This window comes from Salvelinus namaycush, chromosome 34 (genome assembly GCF_016432855.1).
Source record: "Salvelinus namaycush isolate Seneca chromosome 34, SaNama_1.0, whole genome shotgun sequence".
Classification (NCBI taxonomy): domain Eukaryota; kingdom Metazoa; phylum Chordata; class Actinopteri; order Salmoniformes; family Salmonidae; genus Salvelinus; species Salvelinus namaycush.
In genome coordinates this window covers 34,436,537-34,448,888 of record NC_052340.1, presented here as the reverse complement: position 1 = coordinate 34,448,888, position 12,352 = coordinate 34,436,537, and the positions used below count along the sequence as shown (strand labels likewise).

General features: G+C 43.3%; 1 protein-coding gene across 1 annotated transcript in view; it reads left to right on the top strand.

The window, feature by feature from the left end:
- Positions 1–12,352, top strand: part of LOC120028622 (phosphatidylinositol 4,5-bisphosphate 3-kinase catalytic subunit beta isoform-like) — a 69,026-nt gene that overhangs the window by 1,421 nt on the left and 55,253 nt on the right. The window lies entirely within an intron of this gene.

Genomic DNA, 12,352 nt, shown 5'->3' with positions numbered 1-12,352 from the left:
TTGTAGGCCTCTGCCAGCACTTGGATAGGCTACCTCCGAGCACACTTGGTGACAAAAAACAAATGTCTAGTACTATAATTCCAAGCGGCCTATGTCTTTGAGACTTTGACATAGTTATTGCTTAGCCAATGTGATGACACACCTTACCTGTCTTTTAAAATATTAGTGAATTAAGTGTCGCAATTTTAGATGCAATTTCACTTTATATTTCATGAACTCAAATGCTCATGCAAGTTTGAGCATGTCTGTATCTCAGATTTTCTCCCTTAAGCAGCAATATTAACCTCTTCGGCGACCTGACGAAATTCACATAGAAATATAAGTTATAGATCTGTCATTCTTGTTGAAAACAAGTCTAAGACGTGGTAGATCTGTCCTATGTGCACTATTTCTATGCTTCCCTGTCTTACGTTTCATTTTTGCATCTTTTTCTTTAGGTTGTGTACACCAGCTGAAAATGCTATATTTTTGGTTATGGTAAAGATATTTTACAGTGGTTTAGATGGCACAATGATTATACTTGGTTATTTTGTCACATATACTGAAATTAGGCAAACTATTTGAATTTTAGCAACCAGGAAATGGTGGAGCGATTTTTGAATAGTGCATTTTTAACTAGGCCAGGTCTAATTATTTGGCAGCATATTCTATAGTGGTTAAAGTGGATACAAACAGTGTGTGACTTAGCTTCACTGTATGACTGAGGTGTGTACATTTGGTCCACACACCCGTTTCACTCCCATTTCAAGATAAGACAACGGAATCGACACGTTACAACTTAGACATGTTTCTCTTTTTTTTTTTACCATCTCACGCCACACACAATTCCCATTGCTCTATTATTGTCTAAATAATCATTGAATTTAGACTGTGTGTGTGTTTGCAGTGGTGTTGGTTTTGTGAATCAGTGCCTGGCTGGGACCCAAGCACCATGTGACAGTAAGTCAGTAAGCTTCCCAGCCGGACGAGACGAGGGAGCCATGATGTCACAGGTCAGGGGACCGTCAGGGACACAAATAGGAGTGTGTGTCTACTATAGTGTGGCTATGAGAGCCAATTACAACACACACACACACACACACACACAGCCCCCCGAAGCACTAACACACGGGGTCTGGGGGAGAGGTGGTGGCGACCGGAGCCATGAATGGAGCATTTCTCTCAGTCATGTGAGAGAGAGCTCTGTTCCTCAGAGGGGACAATTTGTCTGCATAAACACTTAATACACACACTTGACTTATTTCCACATACAGTACACAAGCACAGACACGCACACAGAAACACACACACAGTTATAGTAGCTGTGCTCTACACACACACACTATTTTAAGAGTGCCCAGAGGGTGGCCATAATTGCAGAACAAATTATATTTCAGAGCTTTAATGCACTTATTGGAAAGAAAGGTTAGATCTGAATTGCCTGTTTGTGAGTGATAATATTCAACTATTATACGTGTTTGTGTGTAGCCTCATGATTGCACTGTGTTCAATAGTGCAGAAAGCGAGGATCATTAGTGAACACGTCATGATTAAGTTGACATTTGGAGCACTGATTGTACACAGATAATTATAAGTATTTACTATAGCTTCTCATTGAAATGAGTGTCTACTAATCAATTGGACTTGTATTTAGTACTCTCTTGAAGGATAATGTTATTTTGAGTTGGTCTGTTAACCCTGTGGGAAACAGAGGAGAGATTTTTAATCTGGCAGCGGGCCAGGCTGCCCCATGTAGGGCGGGGCTGTTCTCAAGCCCCCTCTGAGGTAGTACGGGGGGCACTGATAACGCTGCTGACGTCAGTCTCCAGTCTCCTTAACAATGCAGCCCTTTAGAGAACCTGCTATTTACTCCACAACCAGGCCTCTCCTAAGAAACTTAATGACGGAGTAAAAGTTATAAAAAGATCTGCGTCGCATGAGAACTTTGATCTCCTCATAGTGAACAGTGATAGCTAAAAGGACTGCTTTCTACACTTCCTACACCTTTAAATTAGCCAGTTGTAGTGTGTGTGTGTATCTCTCCTCTTCTGGCATGAGAAACATGTTAACATTGCCAAAGCAAGTGAAGTAGATGATATACAAAAGTGAAATAAAGAACAGTAAACATTACACTCACAGAAGTTCCAAAAGAATAGACATTACAATGTCATATTATGTCTACTAAAAGTGTTGTAATGATATGCAAATAGCTAAAGTACAGAAGGGAAAGTAAATAAACAAATATAGGTTGTATTTGCAATGGTGTTTATTCACTGGTTGCCCTTTTCTTGTGGCAACAGGTCACAGATCTTGCTGCAGTGATCACACACTGGTATTTCACCCAGTAGATATGGAAGTTTATCAAAATCGGGTTTGTTTTTGAATTCTTTGTGGATCTGTGTAATCTGAGGGAAATCTGTGTCTCTAATATGGTCATACATTTGGCAGGAGGTTAGGAAGTGCAGCTCAGTTTCCACCTCATTTTGTGGGCAGTGTGCACATAGCCTGTCTTCTTTTGAGACTCAGGTCTGCCTTCAGCGGCCTTTCTCAATAGCAAGGCTATGCTCAATGAGTCTGTACATAGTCAAAGCTGTACATAGTCAAAGTTTGGGTCAGTCACAGTGGTCAGGTATTCTGCCACTGTGTACTCTCTGTTTAGGGCCAAGTAGCATTCTGGTTTTCTCTGTTTTCTTGTGAATTCTTTCCAATGTGTCAAGTAATTTATCTTTTGGTTTTCTCATGATTTGGTTGGATCTAACTGTGTTGCTGTCCTGGGGCTCTGTGTGGTCTATTTGTGTTTGTGAACAGAGCCCCAGGACCAGCTTGCTTAGGGGAGTGTTCTCCAGGTTCATGTCTCTGTAGGTGATGGCTTTGTAATGGAAAGTTTGGGAATCATTTCCTTTTAGATGGTTTTAGAATTGAACGTCTCTTTTCTGGATTTCTCTCTCATCTGGATTCCATCCTCCATTTCAGCTAGCTTGGGATTGACATCTCCTTCTCCATCTCAGAGACCCCTGCTGGTGTTCTGCCATCTCCCACCTTTCATCCTCCTTCCCCCTCTTCATTCTCTTTCCTTTTCTATATTCATTAAAATACATTTTACTGTACTGAAACACTCTTCAGGGAAATGTACTCCCCACCTGCCTGTTTATACAGTTGAGGTCAGGTGTGTTTTGTACCGTAGTCAGTGTTCTTGTTAAAGAAATGAGACACCTGCGTCTTCAAATACTTCTGCCACCCACCCACCATCCTCAACTGTCCCCATGCTCCCTAACTGGTTCACACACACACACTTCCTGCTGTCACAGTCAAATGTAATCACCCCTCACAGCCGTTGATGGCTTGTGTAATATCCCCTTGGAAATCTGAAAGGAAGCCCGTGTGTGAGCAGCTGTGCTCCTGTGTGTGTATGTTTGGGGTGGGTGTGTGTCATGCCCCATCAAACAGTCGTATCCCATGAGCCAACTACCTTCTGTGGCTTAATATCCTCCGATGAGGTCACATGCATACAGATATATACAGTAGATAGGTTTACACATATAGTGGTGCTTAAATATCTAATGAGCATATACAGGACAGGCAGACATATAGGAAGTGTGACATGTCCAGTAAGTGAACCAGAGAGAACAGCAGCCTCATGGAATTCTTCACTTTCCTGCTTCACAAGCCAAGACCTGCAGAGGAATTCAGAGAAGAGGAGGAGGAGGAGCAATGGACATCGGGGAGAAATGAAGAGGCAGGAAGGAGAGGTACAGCTATGCAGGCAAAAAACAAAGGAGGATAGAAGGAGGTTAATATATATTAGTTTGTTTTGTAAAGGAGAGAGGAAATAGAAGTTGAAAAGGTTGAGAGGTCAATTGAAGGAAAGAAAGATGCAGAAGGGCATAGACAGATCTAGTTTTGAATTGAGTGTTAGTATATAATGGGGGTTGGATTGAGGTTTGCTTGGTGTAGAATGGGGTTGGATGGATATACTGTAGAGAAAGAGAAGTGAGGGAGGTAGAAAAGAAGAGCTTGATGAGAGGAGGGGTAGACTTTCCCAGGCTACCCAAACTCCTTGCTCTGGCCAAATGCTATGCCCACGGACGTTTGTTTATTCTCCGCAATGAGTCTGAATCGGAGTACCTCCCTGACAATTTCTAGAATGCAGACACATTCTAATCATTTTGATTGGTCACAGAAACAAATGGGTTGGGCCAAAGTCAGAAAACCTGTGAGTAAAGCTCTGTTTTGTAAATCCGTCATTGGCTTTGATACTCTGTTTAGATGAGCCAATCACTAATGGCTTTGTTTTGTACAACACTCCTCATTTTGACATCACTGCAGATTACTTCAACGGTGGCAGTCTCTGACTGAAGTCTGTAGTGAACATAGTAGTGGAAGAATTCAGTTTGAGTCGTCAGGCAAGGGTAGACTGAGGTAGAGAAGGGGGATGTGGTCCTGACCTGGAGGTTTAGACTCCTCTCTGTAACTTGAGGGAGTGACACTGCCCTACTCACCATGACAACGCCGCCTTAAGGCTGCTACAGTTACGCATACAACACACACAGATTAGTGAACCTTACAAAACATGTTGTTTTACAGGGTCAGCCATAGTAGTACTGCACCCCTGGAGCGAAATAAAGGTGAAGTGCCTTGCTCAAGGGCACACAGACATATTTTTTTTCACCTTGTCGGCTCGGGTGTTCGAACCAGCGACCTTCCGGTTACTGGCCCAACGCTCTTACCACTAGGCTACCTGCCGCCTACCTACTCTCTGTGTATATACAGTCAGGGACATTTTCAGTTGATGACAATGGGATATTTTCTAGTTGTGTTAATTAAGGTGAAGAAACCTCATGACCTTCTCTCCCCTGCCCTGCTGTGAGATAGATGGACCCGCCTGGACACTTTGGTCCGTCTGGGCTGCATTTCCTCTCCCTCATCTGCCTGTTGTTTACCACCTGACCTCTGGCTGTTCTTAACCAAATACTGTATGTCACTCATACAGGTAAGGTGTGTTGTGTGACACCTACACAAAAATGTGCACGTGTGGATTTTAATGTACATGTAAACGTACAGTATATTGTGCTAGTATTTGTGCACTGGTGAGCAGACATCATGGAAATGTCTGCTACTCCTTCTTCTCACCCTCTTGTGTGTGTGGTGCGGTGCACCATGTCCTAGGCTGGGCCAGACCTTTGTTCAGTCAGGCAGGCAGAAGGTAACTGATTTACAACATCCAGGGGTACTCTGACAACTATATCCCCCTCACACACAGCCCACTCCCATCTGGGAGAAGAACAGGGGTTAAGGTAAAGAGAGAAACACACACATTCCTCTCACCATCATCATCACAGTTCTCTTAGATAATTCAAATGTATGGACTTTAAGTGTGTGATTCTGTACTAATCTAAGCAGAGCTGTAATATAAGTGTCCTAGTGTGGCTGTGTATTGTGCTTGTGATGGACAGACTGAGGTCTTTTGTTTACGCCAGGCCGTGATGACGCATGATCCTCTGTAAAGCCCCCTTGAGGACCTGTGTGTGTTTGGTGAGAGCGTAATGTGTGTTATGTTGCATTCCTGTGTTTGTGTGTGAGAGAGATCGTGCTCTTGATCACTGAGATCAGTGTGTGATTAAGACTAAAGGAGCCTTTGAGTTCATACATATTTAGCAGATGTTATTGGTTTTACCTACTCATTCAAGGGTTTTTCTTTATTTTACTATTTTCTACATTGTAGAATAATAGTGAAGACATCAACTATGAAATTACATATGGAATCATGTAGTAAACAAGTGTTAATCAAATCAAAATATATTTGAGATTCTTAAAAGTAGCCACCCTTTGCCTTGATGACAGCTTTGCACGCTCTTGGCAGAAAATAGTAAAAATAAAGAAGAACCCTTCAATGTGTATGTTTGTCCAAACTTTTGACTGGTACTGTACATATTTAGCAGATGTTATTGGTCACATACTGTACATATTTAGCAGATGTTATTGGTCACATACTGTACATATTTAGCAGATGTTATTGGTCACATACTGTACATATTTAGCAGATGTTATTGGTCACATACTGTACATATTTAGCAGATGTTATTGGTCACATACTGTACATATTTAGCAGATGTTATTGGTCACATACTGTACATATTTAGCAGATGTTATTGGTCACATACTGTACATATTTAGCAGATGTTATTGGTCACATACTGTACATATTTAGCAGATGTTATTGGTCACATACTGTACATATTTAGCAGATGTTATTGCGGTGTAGCGAAATGCTTGTTCAAAGTTGCTTAGGAGCTAGAAGCAGAGCTGCCATGTCTGCCGGCACCATCTTGTCTAGTTGTTGCTGAGAGGATGTGACGAGTACAACTACTAGGGCCAGTTTTCCCAGACCTAGCCTAGTCCTGGTTTAAAAGCATGCTCAACTGAGACTCCGTTATCAGATATATAACCCTAACTCAGACCCAGATATTAAGCCTAGTCCTGGTCTTAAAGCATGCTCAACTGAGACTCCGTTATCAGATATATAACCCTAACTCAGACCCAGATATTAAGCCTAGTCCTGGTCTTAAAGCATGCTCAATGGAGACGGTTGTAAGTGCAGCATTTTGAATGGATCCCCAATGGCTCTCAGGTGGAAGGACAACAGATCTAGCTTGAGAAAACAGTAAGTGGATCATTGTACTCAGACACTCATGGTTTGAAGGTACTATCACCACTAAGTGTGTTGAGGCCTTGTTTTATTATGAGCTATTCTCCCCTCACCAGCCTCTGGTGATATAAGAAGACAATTCCACAGTGTTGAGATGGTGACACTGCACCTCAGGGGGTGCCATTTTGGAATGTAATGAAAGGGGGGTGGTATAATTATGAGGGTGGGGGGTAGCAGGACATGGGTAAGAAGTGGGAGTGGGGTCAGTGGGGGGGGGTGGAGAGAGGGAGACAGAGTTGGGTGGGGAGAGTGTGATTCACCCCTCAGAATCTACATTCCTTGCATACCACAGAGGGGATGGGTGGAGGAGAGGAAGGGGGTGTGTGATGGGAAAGGTAAGTGGTAGAAAGGGTCTGTGACTGAACCAGGCTGCCAGTGTGGTGTTGGTACAGTGATAAGAGTGGAACAGTTTGGGAGTGTAGGTTGTGGTGTGTCTCTGGCTGGTGGGTCTTCAAATCTAGTCAGTTGATACGTGTCTGTCTTCATGTCATGTAGGCAGTGTTCTCTAGACAAGGTGAAATGGGCTGTTACGTACAGTGCTTATGGAAATTCTACACCCCCGTGAACTTAATCTAAAAAGGGATTCAATTTGTGGTTTTCCTCCGGATCGACACCACCTACTCCACATTTCCAAAGTTATAGAAAATGTTCCTAATTTAAGAAAAAGTAAAAAAAACTCAATCATAATTGGATGACGGTGTCTGCATGCTTCCCAGCCAAAACAGTTCGGAATAGTTTGTGCGTATATTATGAGATTTTGTGACATTTCTGTATGCTTTTAACTGTTTGAGCACTTTTTTTTTTTTTTTTGAGACAAGCCAAAGTCTACGACCTCCCTCTTCAGCGATTGGTCAACAGTAGGGATTCTTGAAGGAAGTGCCTGTCATTCAACGAGAGACGATTTGTCCTCATGCATATTTTTTCACTTGAGAAATACTGCACCAAACATCTTTGTCAGATGCAAAATTGAGCAACTAAGAACTCCTCTGCAAATACGTAAACATTAATGGCATATTTCTTGAGTTATCTTAGATTAATTCGGACTATTTTGACGAAGTGTATACTGGGTGCGTGTTAAAGCTTTCTGTCTGTGTAAGCATCTACGCTCAGAGCACCGACGCAGCACCCAGACCTGCATCATCCACCACGGCTTTGTGCATAGTGCTACGTCACGCTGTCGTTGTTCCACTAGCACCATGAGCCTGCCCGCTAGTTAGCCATTGATTCAGTGAAGAGCCCAGTCTTATTTTAGCCTGCAAAGCACGCTTGAACAACAATGCCCCTTTTTTACTGGGGTTCCAGGCAGATTAGACGGACGATGGATCTATTTCTAGTCTCCTCATCTCTAGTAGAGGGGTGTGCTGTTTTACAGGAATGGATGCTCCCCTGTGCTCCCCTGTGTCTCTGCCATAAGACTGCTAAATATGCTGAACAAAAATATAAAAGCAACATGAAAATATTTCTAAGATGTTACTGAGTTACTGTTCATATAAGGAAATCCGTCAATTGAAATAAATTCACTAGACCCTAATCTATTGATTTCACATGACTGTCAATACAGATGCATCTGTTGGTCCCAGATGCCTTAAAAAAAATTTAGCGGCGTGGATCAGAAAACCAGTCAGTATCTGGTGTGACCACATTTGCCTCATGCAGCGCAACACATCTCCTTTACATAGAGTTGATCAGGCTGTTGATTGTGGCCTGTGGAGTGTTGTCCCACTCCTCTTCAATGGCTGTGTGTTGCTGGATATTGACTGGAACTGGAACACGCTGTCGATCCAGAGCATTCCAAGCATGCTCAATAGGTGACATGTCTGGTGAGTATGCAGGCCATGGAAGAACTAGGACATTTTCAGCTTCCAGGAATTGTATACAGATCCTTGCAACATGGGGCAGTGCATTATCATGCTGAAACATGAGGTGATGGTGTCGGATGAATGACACGATCAATGGGCCTCAGGAATTCCTCACAGTATCTATGTGCCATTGATAAAATGCAATTGTGTTCGTTGTCTGTAGCTTATGCCTGCCCTTACATAACCCCACCACCACCATTGGGCACTCTGTTCACAATGTTGACATCAGCTCACTGCTTGCCCACACGACGCCATACACGTTGCCTGCCATCTGAAGAGTACACTTCTCCCGCATGCCAGTGGCCATCGAAGGTGTGCATTTGTGCATTTTCCCACTGAAGTCGGTTACGACGCCGAACTATAGTCTGGTCAAGACCTTTGTGAGGACGATGAGCACGCAGATGAGCTTCCCTGAGACGGTTTCTGACAGCTTTGGCAGAAATTATTCGGTTGTGCAAACCCACAGTTTCATCAGTTGTCCGGGTGTCTGGTCTCAGACAATCCCGCAGGTGACCAAGCTGGATGTGGAGGTCCTGGGCTGGCGTGGTTACATGTGGTCCACGGTTGTGAGGCTGGTTGGACGTACTGCCAAATTCTCTAAAACAATGTTGGAGATGGCTTATAGTAGAGAAATTAACATTAAAATCTTTTGCAACGGCTCTGGTGGACATTCCTGCAGTCAGCATGCCAATTGAACGTTCCCTCAACTTGAAGACATCTGTGGCATTGTGTTGTGACAACTGCACATTTTAGTGGCCTTTTATTGTCCCCAGCACCAGGTGCACCTGTTTAGTGATCATACTGTTTAATCAGCTTCTTGATATGCCACACCTGTCAGGTGGATGGTTTATCTTTTTATTAACAAATGTTAAATAAGCTTTTTGTGGGTATGGAAAATGTCTGGGATCTTTTATTTCAGCTCATGGGAATAATGTTGCATTTATATTTTTTATTTGTGTTGTTAGTTAAATCAATAGCTACCAGGACTCTCTGCATTGACCCTTTTTGCACTAATTATTTTGACTCATCACATTCGCTGCTCTTACTGTCTATCTATCCTGTTGCCTAGTAACTTTACCCCTACATATATGTACAAGTCTACCAAAATTATCTTATTCCCCGCACATCGACTCAGTACTGGTACCCAGTGTATATAGCCAAGTTATCGTTACTCATTATGTATTTATTCCTTGTTATTTTTTTCTATATATTTCTCTGCATTGTTGGGAAGGTCCCGTAAGTAAGCATTTCACTGTTAGTCTACAGCTGTTGTTTACGAAGCATGTGACAAATATAACATTTGATTTGTGGGCTGTGTTGCTAGGGGTTTGGCGTTTTGGTTAGCGTTTAGCATCAGGGTTTCCTGGTAGAGCGATACAGGCCGAGACTGACATAGATGGACAGACGGCAATGAACCGTATACTCAGTCAGACACACACACATAAAAGAAGACTCTGACAGACTGAGGAACACACAGCTCTTGGATGTATTGGGTCATGTGATGTGAGAGCTTTGATAAGCCCAGATCCCTATGAATCCATCCAGTCAGTTAAACATTGACTCTCCAGACTACAAGATCGTATCAGTACTGCTACAGCCACACAGTTCCTGGAATGAGCATGAGTCTGCCGCTTGTAGCGTTTTTTGCAGTTTGTGTGTCTGCTTGTTTGTTTGACGTGTTCAGCTGTCCATTTCCAAACCCTATTCTGGAGAAACTCAGAATGGACTGTGTGCGTGACTGCGTGCAGTATATTTGATTACGGCCATTTCATCGCTCTCTTTCTGTGAGTTTATCCAGTCCCGTAAAGGTGGTTGATGTGTTCCATCCTGAGTGTCACTGTGTAGTGAACAGACAGACAGACAGACAAAAACACACAACTAAACTCTGGCATGTTTTCCTGGGCTGCCCAGGGTCACGCCCTCCTTAACAAGATTGGCCATCTTTGCCATTGGGAAAACACAGGAAGTCTGCAGCCTTCCTCCTCCTCGTGTGTGTGCCTGCAATATGTTTATCTACCATACCACGGAGTTGACATTTCCTCTGCCCATATTGAGTGGATATAGCCCTTTAAATGACGGAGGTGGTGTAATACATGTTCTTTATGTAAACAGCAGGGTAATGTTGTGGTATGTGGGTACTGAGTATATTATGTACAATTTATAATTAATATGCTTTGTTTAACTGATTGAACAACCTTTTTGGGGGGGGGGGGGGGGGGGTTGCTTGTGGTGGGATTTTCATATAAGTCCTTTTGGGCTTCCAACCTCACCTGCACACAGTTTTTTATGCAGGAGTAAGGGGGGATGGGGGGAGAGGAGGAAGGGTGAGCTGCAGAAATATCTGAGTTGAAGTGCTTGCAATACCTGTTGTCTTCTCTTGGCTGGAGAGGAAAGAGGGGGAGTGAAATGCCACTTTGGTTGAAGGGCCATACATATACTCTCATAGTCCCTGTGCCCAAGAACGTCAAGGCAACCTGCCTGAATGACTGTCACTATGCCATGAAATGTTTTAAAAGGCTATTCATTGCTCACATCAGTTTCAAATTTGAATGTCACATGTACAACACCATCATCCCAAACACCCTGGACCCAGTCAAATTCGTATACTGTCCCAACAGGTCCACAGATGACACAATCTCTATTGCACACTGCCTGCACCCACCTGGACAAAATGAATGCCAATGTAAGAATACTGATCATTGACTACAGCTCAGCCTTCAACATCATAATCCCCTGCAAGCTCTGGTACTGAACAACTCCCTCTGCGACTGGATCCTGGACTTCCTGACGGCTGCCCCCAGGCGTTGAGGGTAGGCAACAACCCATCCACCATGCCTACCATCAACACGGGGGCGACTCCAACACCATCGTCAAGTTTGCTGACAACACGACAGTGGTCGTGATCACCGATGATGATGAGGCAGCCTATAGGGAGGAGGTTAGAGACCTGGCAGTGTGGTGCCAGGACAACAACCTCTCCCTCAATGTCAGCAAGACAAAGGAGCTGCTCGATGGGGCTGTAGTGGAGCGAGTCGAAAGCTTTAAGTTCCTCTGTGTCCACATCACTATGGAATTAACATGGTCCACACCAGGGGATGGAACATAAATCATTTTCCAATCGTTTCTTTCTGAACGGAACCATATTTTTACAAATTCGGTTCCAATTTTCCCACCAGCAAAATAAAGTTCTGAACCTGTTCTAACGGGGGACAAAGTATTGGTTTTATTTTTCCTTTCTGAAATCGATGGGTAAGCGATTTTAGTCTGTATAGGAAAGTTGTATTTTGCCATAACAGCATCGTTGAATCATACTGAAAGACACTCACACTGTGCTGCCAGTCAGTGTAGGGTGTGATCTAACTGAAATTTTGCGGGTGAGGAAAGAGAATTGAGGAAGCTTGCCTTGAAGCACTGGGCATCTTGTTATGACATGCATTATCTGAATTAGGCCCATAGAATTATACCTACGGAGGAGCGACTTTTATGGAGGAACTTTGAATGCCTTTGAACTTTCGAGTTGGTTTGATGTTGGACCGGCTAGCTAGCTAATAAGCGTGTGCGCAGTGCAGCAATAGAATTAAAAACGCGTCTCACCTTTTTGTAGTTAATAAATCCAATGTGAAACATGACTATAGTATCCTTAACTAACGTTAAAGTGAATCTGTTCTTCTCTAATTAAACATCTCTCCCTAATTTCTGAACACTTCTAATGTCGTCTGTAGGCTACAGTATGCTTCACAGGGGAGGGGCAGGTAACCGACGCACACCCACTGGCAAAGATTTCCAGCTGGCAGACAGATGCTGGAAT